At 54.6% G+C, this 12,166-nt stretch overlaps 1 protein-coding gene across 1 annotated transcript in view; it reads right to left on the bottom strand.

Annotated features, from left to right (window-relative positions):
• LRRN2 (leucine rich repeat neuronal 2) overlaps positions 1-9,011 on the bottom strand; it is a 73,313-nt gene extending 64,302 nt beyond the window's left edge. The window contains exon 1 of the mRNA XM_003130101.6: positions 8,566-9,011. The gene's annotated coding sequence lies outside the window, so the exon portion shown is untranslated. The remainder of the gene's footprint in view (positions 1-8,565) is intronic.

The raw sequence follows: 12,166 nt of genomic DNA on the forward strand, positions 1-12,166 counted from the left end.
CACGCCTGCACCACGGAGATGGCAGAGACAGGAGCCTCTGGGACCGAGCTCTGTCCTCAGGCTGCTGAGGGCACAGAGGACGGAAAGAAGCCTGCCCCTGTGCCTCTTGGCTCCCTCTCTTTGGCTGGGGGCCAGGGGACAGAAGAGTCCGCCTGTGTCTCGGGCAGGGCAGAGCATGACCAGGGCTCCCACTCCATCCTAGGGCCATCTTTCTCCACACACCAGAAGGATGCCCAACCCCCAGGACTCAGGCGACCTCTCTCCAAGGGAAAAAGACAGGCTCACCCCGCACAGGGGATGTAGGCTCATCTGGGCACAATTTCATTCCCATTTCACTATACATGAAATGAACTGGAATCCTCTAGGCATAACCTATCAAACAGGAGCCCGCAGTGAGAGGGCGATGAGAAGCCCGCTGCAGACGGGGTAGAAAATCGAAGCTCTAGGGAATTCCAGAGAGCTGGACCCCAGACATCAGGGGGCCAAGGGGGCACTGGTGGATGGCACCAGATTAGGAGAGCAGATCTATACAAACAATTAGAGAGCTGGAAACACAACCTCCTGAGAGCAAGAAGGCTTCGAGGGACAGAGATCTCTGCAAAGGAGAGGCCAAGAGCGCTGGCCAATGGCTTCCATTCTCTCAAGGGCTGCTCTCTGTTCCCCGGAGAGCGGTAAGGGGACACCAGAGACCCAGATGGTTGGGGAAAGGGCTGCCCCAGAGACAAAGGGCTGGCCCTTGGCAGCTTACACACCTGCTGCCTTATGCCCATCCGGGGGCCCTCCCTGGCTTGGCCACCCTCCCCCCCCACCCCCACAAATCACAAGCCCCCTCCTGAGAATCCCCTCCTCTGCAGATCCAAACCCCACCCGGGTTTCAGGGCCCGAGTCAGCCGCACCTCCTCGGGAAGCGTTCCCTATATACTCCCACACAGAGCTCACAGTTCTGATAACATTTATAGTCTAAAATCACACAGTTTAGCACTTGGTTTTAAATACTGTCTGGTATTATTCCCTCCTTATTTCTTGGGAGTGTAAGTTTTTTTTTTTTTTTTTTTTTTTTTTTGCCTTTCCAACTGATTCGCAGGTTCCCTTACAAGTAAACACCTTGCTTGTCTTAGGTTCCTTCTTGTTCTCCTCCGCCCCATCCCCCACTGCCTAGGAGGCCCGGGGCTCAGCCCAAAAGGACTGGGTGGGTCAGTAGTGACCGACTCGATTAGCTTCAATGCCCGGAGAACTCCCTGACCAGCCACCTAGTAAAACACAGAAATGGATGTGGCCCAAGCTCCGTGGTTTGAAAGGTCAGATCGTATCATTTCTGCCCTAAACCCCGCAAAGGCTCGTCTATCTCTGAGGGAACAACAAACTCCTCACCCCAGCTCCAGGGCTCCCCGAGATCTGGCCTCCTCCAACCCGCCACGCAAGTTGAGCCCTTGCACCTGCGGTTCCCTCTACCAGGCGTGCCCTTACCACCTGCCTCCACTTCATCTTTATTCATCTGTCACCTTCTCAGTGGTCTTCCCTGGACAGAGCTACAAACACTCCTCTTCCTAACAATACCGGCTTTATTTATCTTTTTAGCCCGTGCCACTTTCTAATATACAGCTGACACTTGTAGGCAGGGGTTTGGGGCACTGACCTTCTTTCTGCACAGCTGAAGATCTGCATGAAAACTTATAGTCAGCCCTCTCTGCATGTGGTTCCTCCACATGCACAGATTTAACCAAGCATGGATATAGGGGTCCTGGAGTGCTGCAGTATTTACTATTGAGAAAAAAAAAAAAGCCTTGAAGTTCAAACCCGGGTTGTCGAAAAGTCCACTGTACTATTTATCTCCTGTATCCCCCGACAATAAAGTACAAGCTCCATAAGAGTGGAGATTTCTGGTTGCTCACTGTTAGCGCCACCCCCAGTGCCTGGCACGGATGCTTCATAAATACGTGCTGAATGAAGAGACGCCAGTCTCACACTGGGTGTGAGGTGGCCAAGGCACAGCTGTGCTCAGAGATGGGCAATGGACAGGAAATTCTATAGGTTCTCCCTAGATATGGGATGCCACCATTCCACCCCGGGGCCAGCTCTGGGGAAGCACTTTCTGCGGTTTGGAGGCCGGGAGCTGTTGTGAGCCCCTGCGACCTTCCTCCCGTTGAGAGACCTATCCAGAAGCAGAGATGAGGGGGCAGGAGTGATGGCCGGGCAGGGTGAAGGGTCAGGTCTCTCCCCTCCCCCATGCGCAGCTTTTAGGTTCCCAGCCTGCCCACCAGCTGCCCCTCTGTGCCCACTCCAACTCCTGGGCATCATTCCTCCCTCCCCCGGCCCCCGCCTCCTGGGCCAAAGACACATGCTTTCGTCCCCTGGCTCTGATGCTCATTTCGAGAACCCTTTATAAAGGAACACGACCTGCCCGCCTTTCCCCTCTCCTCGCCTCTTTTCCTCCCCCCATGGGAAGGATGAGGAAAGACAAACCTGCTTTTCCTGCGGGACCCTGCTGGCTGCCTAACAATTGCTGCCCCTTCTACCATGTGTTTGCTCTTGAAGGATCTGATGCCTTGTGAGATGTTTGTAAACCGACAGGAACGACTGTACTTCTTCCCAAGACACACGAGCCTCCCCTGTTAGAGACGCCTCACCAATGGCGCTAATCCTAAGCCTCCCCATCTCCCTCTGCCTTGTCTGGGCTCTGAGCCTCACCCTCACGTCCCCTGGAAGTCACCTTTGCATTGGTTCCCACTATGTGGCCCTGGGCACTGACTCTTACGGTCCAGCTTTTCTGAGGCTACTGGCTCCATGTGGCCCCCAAAGCGCTTAGCTGAGATAAAAGGAATGGATGTTGGCTCTCCTGGAACTGTGATTTGTGGGAGGTAGAAGGGAGACCGCTTCTGAAGGTCCCAAAAGGGGGTAGGAAGCCCCCCCGCCTGGACAGGACATGGGCAGCTTCTTACTGTGGGGAGGGGGACACTGGATTCTGCAAGGGTGAAGGAGCAGGAGCCCCCGGTCAGAGAGAAGGTTAAATCTTGCCTCGGTTTTTTTCCTAGCTACACATCCTTGAGCAAGTTACCCAGCCTATCTGAGTCTCAGTTTCCTTGTGCTTCTTCTTTTTTTTTTGCCTTCCTTTTTAGGGCTGCACCTGCAGCATATGGAAGTTCCCAGGCGAGGAGCTGAATCAGAGCTGCAGCTGCCGACCTACACCACAGCCAGAGCCACACTGGATCTGAGCCGCATCTGTGACCTACACTGCAGCTTGCAGCAACTCTGGATCCTTAACCCACTGAGAGTTAAGACTGGCACCCACATCCTCATGGACACTATGTTGGGTTCTTAACCCCCTGAGCCACAACGGGAAATCTTCCTTGTGTTTAAACTAGGGATAATAGGAGGACTCACCTAATGGGGTATTTTTTGAGGAGTTGATGGGATGATGCAGGGAAAGCACGTGGCACAGTGCCTGGCACATAGTAAGTGCTCGATAAATGCCAGCTGCTATAATTAATGCCATTACAATATGTGAGGTGGAGGCTGAATAACAGTTAGTGCCCCAGGAACCCTCTGCCTGCTCTGCATCTTGGAATTCACTTCAAGTCCATCAAATGCTGAGCAGTAGGGAAGGTGTGGGTGGAAGGAATGTACAGAGAGAAACTGCAATTCTCAACCGAGGTTGAATTCACCTCCTAAAAGGCAAGTGCCTCGGGCCAAGGTGTCTCCTGGGTCCCTGGAAAGTGCAAGAAGCCAGAGGACAAGGGTCCTGGCAGCTCTGGGTTTGGAGCAGGGACTGCTTGGTGGTGGCTTAGAACATTTAGGAGGCCGCCGTCATGAGACCAATCCCAGCAGGGATGTGCCAGGTCCCTGCCCGAAAGCCAAGTGTTTCAGGCTGGCAAGTGTGGGGATGTTCTGGGCAACCAGCCAGCCCCACTGGAAGCTCAGCTCCAAGCACTGGAAACAAAGTGGGATGTGTCCTGGGTGTTCCTGGTGTCCCCAGAAGGCGGCACATACACACGACAGGACCCCGTTCCACATCCGACTCCTGGGCCCCAGGGTTGCCAGGCCCACCACCTCTGCCTGGCTGACTCCTTGCCAAGCCCTGCCCCAAGAGCATGTCCTTTGAGCACCATTCCCTAATCTGCAGACAGAAACAGTCACCCCTTTATCTGCTTATCTGTAATTATAGCACTTGTTTCATTTTTCTAAGACTGACTCCCCGCTTCAACAATAATAAGAATACTTAACTGGCACTTACTATGCCAGGCACTGTTCTAAACACGGTACACGTATTAACTCCTTGAATTGTTACAACAACACTATGAAGTAGGTACTATTATTATCTCATTTATACATGAGGAAACTGAGGCACAGTGAGGTTAGATAACCTGTCCAAGGTCCCCCAGCTACGAGTGGAGGGGCCTGGATTTGAACCCCAGCTATGTGGCTCCAGAATCTCTACCGCTCCTGTGAACTCCTCGGAAGCCAGGGGCAGCATCTGATTTGTCTCACCCCAGCCCAGGGCTGAGGGCACAGCAGGTTTGAGAGAAGATGGGCAGACTGAGTAAGCACATGCCTGCATAAGCTAACGTGTATGTTGCAGCCTCTGAGCTGCAAGACTGAGACCAAGGCCCTCCAGGAAGGATCAGATAAAGGCATCCTCATTCACCCCTGCTTAGCAATTTTACTGCATGCTACTGTCTGCCCTGCCCTGCCTGTCGTATCTTTTCCTGCATGTCTCCTGCTTCTGGTTTACGTTTCTGTTTATCTCCTGCCTTTGTCTGTTCCTAGGTCATTCTCTCCCTTTCCTGCCCCATCCAGCCTCTGTCCATTGTCCCTGTTCCTCCCAGTAGTTCTTGCCCACCTGAAAGCTTCCTACTCCTATTCCTTGCCTTGGAGCTTTTCTAGAATCCGGACCTGCCCAAGGAGGCTGAGAACACCCGTGACATTGACTCTTTAGGCTGGCCATGGACCAAGCCCCTATACCTGACCCTGAATGAAAAGAGCAATCTCCCATCAACTCTACATGGAGGTGTGTGTGTGTCTGTGTGTCTGTGTGACTGCCTGTCTACAGCTTGTCACAGATCTGTGTGGGATCAGGAAGATCCACTGCCTCCTCTCCCAGACTCCCAACTCCTCCAGGTAGCCTTCCCTGATAGCCTTGAGAAAGCTTATTCATGAAACCATTCAGATTCTTTTGTTTTCTTTTTCTTTTTTTGGTCTTTTTGCCTTTTCTAGGGCTGCTCCCATGGCATATGGAGGTTCCCAGGCTAGGGGTCCAATCGGAGCTGCAGCTGCCAGCCTATTCCAGAGCCACAGCAACGCGGAATCCGAGCCACGTCTGAGACCTACACCACAGCTCACGGCAATGCCAGATCCTTAACCCACTGAGACAGGCCAGCGATCGAACCCACAACCTCATGGTTCCTAGTCAGATTCGTTAACCACTGAGCCACGATGGGAACTCCAGCAGATTCTTATACACTGTCACATTCTGAGATCAGGCATGCTCATGAAAAATTCGGTTAAAATGTACTTCAGATACCAGTATAAGCTGTCACAGACACAGAGGCCAAATGAACTGCAGACAATCCGTGATTCCAAAACAGAGAGATCTGCGACCTGGGACAAGTGGTTTATCCTCTCTGGCCCTCAGTTTCTTCAGTTATACAGCAAGGGATGATAATCCAGAACTTAGAAGGTTGTTAAGAATGAGGTGATTTTTATAAAGCTCCTGACAGACTGGTGCTTAGCAGGTTCTCAGTAAGAAATGTTTCTTCTCCCTTCGTTGCCTAAATCACTGGCCTACGATTCAGCCCTCCCAGAAAACTAGTGAGATATGAACTGGTCTAGGCTTTGAGGTCAGAAATGTCATAAGGACAGGGTGACCCTGAAGCTTTGCAGTACCTGGCGAATTGTAAGGAGATGGGCCTGTCGTGTTAGAGGTCACTCAGTATGATAATGATGACAATTATTATCACGATGACACTAGGATTTTTCACACCCCACCGCCACTGATCACAAGCATTGAGTCTTTGAAAGCGTCTAGCTGGCACAGGCCTCATCAGCTGGGAAGTCTGGATCCAAGTTTGATTCCACTCTGAGATATGGAGGGGTTTTTGTTGTTGTTTTCTTTTTAGGGCTGCACCCACGACATATGGAAGGTCCCAGGCTAGGGGTCAAATTGGAGCTGCAGCTGCCGGCCTATACCACAGCCATAGCAATACGGAATCCAGGTCGGATCCTTAACCCTGAGTGATCAAACCCACATCCTCATGGATACTAGTCAGGTGCATTACTGCTGAGCCACAACAGGAACTCCTGGAGGTTTAACTGACTATGGTACCCTCAGTTCTTAAAATAGTGCCAAGCACAGAGGAGGTGCTCAATAAATTGTTGAATGCATTTTTCTTTTTTTCTTGTTTTCTTTTTTAAAGCAATGGGTTATCTTTCCCCTTTCAAATTAAAAAAAAAAAAAAAAAAAAGAGGGTAGGTAGGAGGGGCGAATGGCAAGGTACAGGAGCCATGCCAGGGGAATGCAGCTGCCAGGCCCGCCTCTCAGGCTCCTCCTCTGCAAAAGGGATGCAGCAAAGCCACCAGTGCCTGTGTTCCCATCGTCAGGATGCTTGGGAGCCGAGGGCACACACCAGGCTCCCTGGCTCGTGGCTGAAGCTGCAGGTTACAGAAGAGAGATGGAGCAAAGGTGGAGGAGACAGACCTGGGAGGGAGGGAGAGGAGGAGGGGGAGAGAAGAGGGGGAGCAATGTGAGGGGAAAGGGAGATAAAGAGATGTTTGAGGGGGAAAGTGAAGAGTGAAGGAGAAAGAGGGGAGGAGGAAGGAGGGGGGGAGGCAAAGGGAATAAAGAAAGGGGAGCAGGAGGAACTCTCTTAGCCTGGAATTCGTTTCAGCAGACCTCTGAGCTGCCCCTGCTCCTCTGTGTCTCCTTCCAGCTGGGCTGTGCAGGGAGAGGGTGTGGATTTGGGGGTGCTCTGAGATGCCAGGGGTCTGCCAGACCCTGGGCAGGTCTCAATCCCTGAAGCCTAAGACCTTTCATTCTCACCTTTACAAATAATGAAGTCTCAAGCCAGGTCGAGGGACTCCCTGACCCCCACCCCAGGTGGGAAGGAGGGGACTCAGTCTGAGCCAGCGCAGGGGACCAAAGGGGGCCTGGAAGGCTCAGCCCCCTAGCTGTGTCCTTCTTTTTTCTGCCTTCTCCCCACAAGGGCACCTGGCCAGCCAAGAAAATGGGTCAGGCCACCCACATGTGACTTTTTTCTGGTAACGGCAGTGCCCACAGGCAAAGGGGCCTAAGTACCCTGTACACAGCCTGGCCATTCCATGGCCAGGGCTCTTTATGGGAGGGGCCTTTAAGGAGCAGGGAGAGGGGATCGCTGCCTTCTCATTCGTGAAGAGGACGTGGGCCAGAGCCCATCCCAAGCTGGGGTGCAGGGGGAGGCTCCCCCTCTGCCAGGGTGCATGGAAAGACCCAGATCGCCCCATGATGGTGAGCAAGCTGGCAGGGAGCCACCTCTACTCCTCTGACCTGGTGAGTCTGTTTTTTCGACCACCACACCTTCTGGGATCTTCAAGTAGAGGGCCCGCCCGCCCGGTCCATCTCCGGCAACTGAGCGCTGCGCCCAGCCCACCCCCTCCCGACCCTGCTAGTCGCCCAATTAGAAACTGCGTTGGCTCCAACAGATGGGAGCTGCGGCAGCCTGAGGAACAGAGCACAAAGCCCAGCTGACATTTTCCTTCCTGTTCCTTTGGTGGGGGAGGAAGGCCAGGGACAGAGGGGGCGCACAGCAACACCCCTCGGGGCCAGCCCCAGCGTCCAGGTCTCCCGCACCTCCTTAGCGTCTCAGCTCAGCCCCCAGTGGAGCTCAGTTTCCCCTCGCCTGGCGGCGGCGGCTCCTCGCTGGCTGGGCAGCCGGTGCCTGCGCCGCCCTTCGCCTGCAGGACAGACGCACCACCTGTGGCTGGCCAGCCCCTCCCGTCTGCTGGGTGTTGCGGTGGGCCCAAGCTGGCCTTCCCCTCCGCTTCCCACTCCCGGGGCGCGCAAGCTGAGCCCGAGGCCGGCCCATCCCCCACCCAAGGGTCCCATCCCGGGCTGCGGACAGACCCCTGCCGCCCGGCAGGAGCCAGACTCCGGGTTCCACATACTTCGGACAGACCCCAAGGCCACCTTGGACACCCGAGCTCCAAGGCAGGGGAAGTCCCCAGGCTCTGGAGCGCATCCCCCAGCAAGTCCGCCGCTGTCACACCCTCCCTAACCTCTCCGCTACCTCGCGGCTCCCCGACATCTCGGGCACCCCGCTCTGCCCAGCAACAGTTTGGGGCGGTTCGGGCCTCTCCGGGTGGATTCAAGCCCAGACGCCCCCTCCTCAGGTCCAGCCCGCGCAGTCGGCAACCTTATTTCCAGCATCCAACCCTCCCTTCCTCTCCCCTCGTGGTTGCCCCCCCGCCCGAGTCCCCGGCTCCCCTGCGGGCGTCGCGGCGGAAGCCCGCCCCTCCCCCAGTCCCCGTCCAGCCCCGCCACCGCCCGGCGCCCAGCCCCCTACCCGCCTGGGGTCCTCCCGGGAGCCGCACACTCACCCCCAGCCGCTGTCGCTGTCCGCCGCCCGCGTCGCCCGCGCCGCCCGCCGCCCGCGCCGCCGCGCACCGTTCGGCTCCGGCCCGGGCTGGGCAAGGGGAGGCCGGCCCGCGCCTCCCTCCGCGCACCGCCCGCGCAGGCCGGGGCGGGGTCGCGGGCGCCTCCCCGCCGCGGAGTTTTTCTGGGAGTGGTCCCGGAGCAGAACCCGGTGAGGGCGATGGCAGAACAGCCACCTTCCCAACCGCGGCGCGCTCAGCGCACCCCGCTGCTGGAGGCTGGCGGCCGAGATCGGACGCTCCCTCCGCGCGCCGCCCGTTCGCGGGTGCAGCGAGCAGGCCCCCGCGGCGCTCCGCGCCCCTCCGCGCGCCCCTCCTCCCGGCTTCTCTTCTCGTTCGCTGCTCCGCCGCTCTCCCAACCTCCCCAGCCCACTCCGGTCGCCTCCTCCCCGTCTGCCTGCCACGCCACCCCCTCTTCCAGTCCCGCTGCCATTTTAACTCCTGAGTGGCCGGAGGCCCCTCTCTCTAACACACAAACTCACCCGGGAGGGAGGAGTTGGGTGGAGCCGGATGCGAAGCCTTGAGCTTCGGGCCGGTGGTGTTCTGGTGCATTTAGACGCTAGGCTTGGTTGAAAGAAAGTGGGGGACACGGCGCCTGGATCTGAGAGGGGAAAGGGGTCGGCTCTTCTGATATAGCCTCTCATTCTCTTGCAAAGGCTAGGACAGAGGGGAAATTCAGCAGCTTTTAGAGGACAGGTACAGCTCTTAGGATGTAGCAGTTTTGCTTTGTGTGGTGCTACCCTGGCCAAGTTAACAGCACACTGAGGAATGCAGAGGGTGGGTTAGAATTTGTCCATGGGCACAGGCACCTCTTGATCCTAAAGAACAGCGGGGAATACCCACCCTACCCCAACCAGTTCTCAAGCCTTTCCAGCATCGCCGCCTGAGTGGGACAGCTCTGGCATGCCGGAAAATTCCATCCTGGCCCTTAGCAAAGATATCTGTCGACATAGGTGTTAAGGCAGGAACTAGCAAGCCCTCTATGGGCTTGGCTTTGGGGGATGCCGCTCCTGCAGGCTGGGGACTTGAACACTGGGAGAGGAGAGCAGGATGGTGCAGATGGGTGCTGGTCTGCTACCTGGTGGCTTAGAGCGGCTGGGTCACTGCCACTGGTGGGTGCTTAGGAGAGCACATCTCTTGCTCAAGTCAACTGCTTGAGGCCCATGTCTTAGGGGAGCCTTCAACCTGGACCACTCAGAATGCGCCATGACAAACTCAGGTCCATGACATGTCACACCCCAGTGATGGGTTCTGACCAGAGCCTGCAGAAGGGAGTAAGTGGTGTGGGTGGACCCCAAAGGATGGGGAGTCCTTCAAGGAGTGGCATTTAGTTGCCCTTCCTTCGCCCAGGGCTTGATCAGCGCCTCCTGTGAGCTGAGCTTCAGACAGAACCCGGCCAGAGCTTTCTGGCTTTGTCATCTCCAAGGGCACAGCCGGTGGTAACTCCATGCCTGGAGGCTTTTATCAAATCTGGCTTGAAGGTCTGTGTGTTCTGTGTGCACAGAGGGGGATCTCACTTTCAACATAGTCAATAAGCACATATTAAGTTCCCATTGTACCTCCTAAACCACTCCCTTGTCCCTACACCCACCCCCCCCCCCGCCCCTTCTGTGGGGCACTGTGGCCTCAAAGAGCTTTGAGGGACAAGTTGGAACTATAGGAAACACATTTTAACATTTCAAGGCAAAGGAAATGCCATAGAAATACAGACAGAAAAGGCCATTATAGGCTAGGGTTATTCATGAATGGTTTTATGGACGAGTTGAGTTTCAAGCTGAGCCCAGATGGAAGGTAGGATTTGAACTGGCAGAGAAAACAGGAACCTGTGAATGCAGGAAAGTAGAGACTGGCAGAGCAGAATGGATTGCCTGGAGGGTAGGGGGCAAGGGAGGGAATTTGTAGAGCTGCTATTGGATGCTGGGCCTTTTCACACATCTCTCTCATTTTATCCTCTGGGTTGACTCAGCCCATTTCACTGACAGAGAATGGAGGCTCAGAGAGCTTAAGATCTATAGGCAGAATTTGAACCCTCTTCTTGGAACCACAGTGCCCTTGCTGTAACACTGAATTGGGTCTACAGAGAGGGAGGAGCTGATAAGCTCAAAGACATTCCAGTGCTCCAGTCCCCAATACCTGTGCATGCTGCATAGCTGTGTCTCAGCTCCCAACCAGACGGTAAACTTCTGGAGGGCTAAGACTGTCCCACACAGCATCCAGTCAAGACTTCTACTAGTGTCTTCTAGCAGTAAGTGATTATTGAAGAATAAATGGGGAGTTCCCGTTGTGGCACGGCCGGTTAAGGACCCAACTCGTATCCATGACGATGCGAGTTCCATCCCTGGCCTTGCTCAGTGAGTTAAGATTCCGGTGATGCTGCAAACTGTGATGTAGGTTGCCGAAGCTGCTCGGATCTAGTGTTGCTGTGGCCCCATGTAAGGCGGGCAGCTGCAGTTCCGATTCAACCCCTAGCCGAGGAACTTACATGCGCCACAGGGGTGGCCCTAAAAAAATGGGGGGGGGGAATGGGGTAAAAGCAAGTACCATTTGCCAATTGGCCAGCAGACCCTGTAAGACCTATGCTGGGTAAGGGGTAAGAGAATTGCATGTCTGTGGGCAGAGAATGGAGAAAATGTTCTTCTGAACTGACTCCAAATTTCCTACAATACAGTGGGACTAAGCATAGGTTTTAGAGCCTGGGGCTTGAAATTCTGCTCATCACTTCCTCTGTGTTGCTTCAGGAAAGTGCTTAACTTCTCTGAGCTCCACTTCCTGTTTCTGTGTAAAAATATGAATTCAAGTAATAGCGGTTAGTGCTTATTAAGGCATGATGCTACCTAAGCACATTTATGCATTGGTTCATTGAAAAGTCCACCACCCCTGGGACTCTGGAGATAGGAGGAAATAAAGTTCAACATTTATCTAACTAGTACATAACAGAGCTGAGATCTGAACCCAGGACTATTTGAGGGTGGAGTCCAAGCACTGAACCATTACCCAGGTACCACCAATTTAAGATGAGAGTAGTGGAGTTGCCTGGGGGCTCAGAAGGTTGAAGATCTGGTGTTGTCACTGCTGTGGTTCTAGTTACTGCTGTGGTGTGGGTTTGATCCCTGGCCCGGGAACTTCTGCATGCCATGACCACCCCCCCCAAAAAAATAGATGAAGATAGCCGTAAGGGCATTCATTCAGACTCATAGGATTGTTGTGAGAGGATGTAACAGGGGTTACTGTGTCTGGCAGTGAGCGTGGTGTCTGAACATGGCCCATCTCAATAAATGGTAGCTCTCAACCCATCTCCCATGGCAGCCATTCTGAGCCAGATAGTTTCCTGGGAAAAATGGCTGCTCAATTCAGTCCTTTGGAAGCTCTTACCTAATTACCCAGAGGATTTAATGGCCTCAGTACTGACCTTATGCCCTCCAAGTTTAGTCTCTAGGCTTAGCCATGCGTAAATTACTGCCAGGAAGCCTGGGACTCTGTGACACCTTCGTGTCTTAGGAGGAGGATGCTGGGATTTCAGTCCACTACAAATGGCCCTCGACTCAAC

Source organism: Sus scrofa, chromosome 9, assembly GCF_000003025.6.
Source record: "Sus scrofa isolate TJ Tabasco breed Duroc chromosome 9, Sscrofa11.1, whole genome shotgun sequence".
In the NCBI taxonomy this organism is placed as follows: Eukaryota; Metazoa; Chordata; class Mammalia; order Artiodactyla; family Suidae; genus Sus; species Sus scrofa.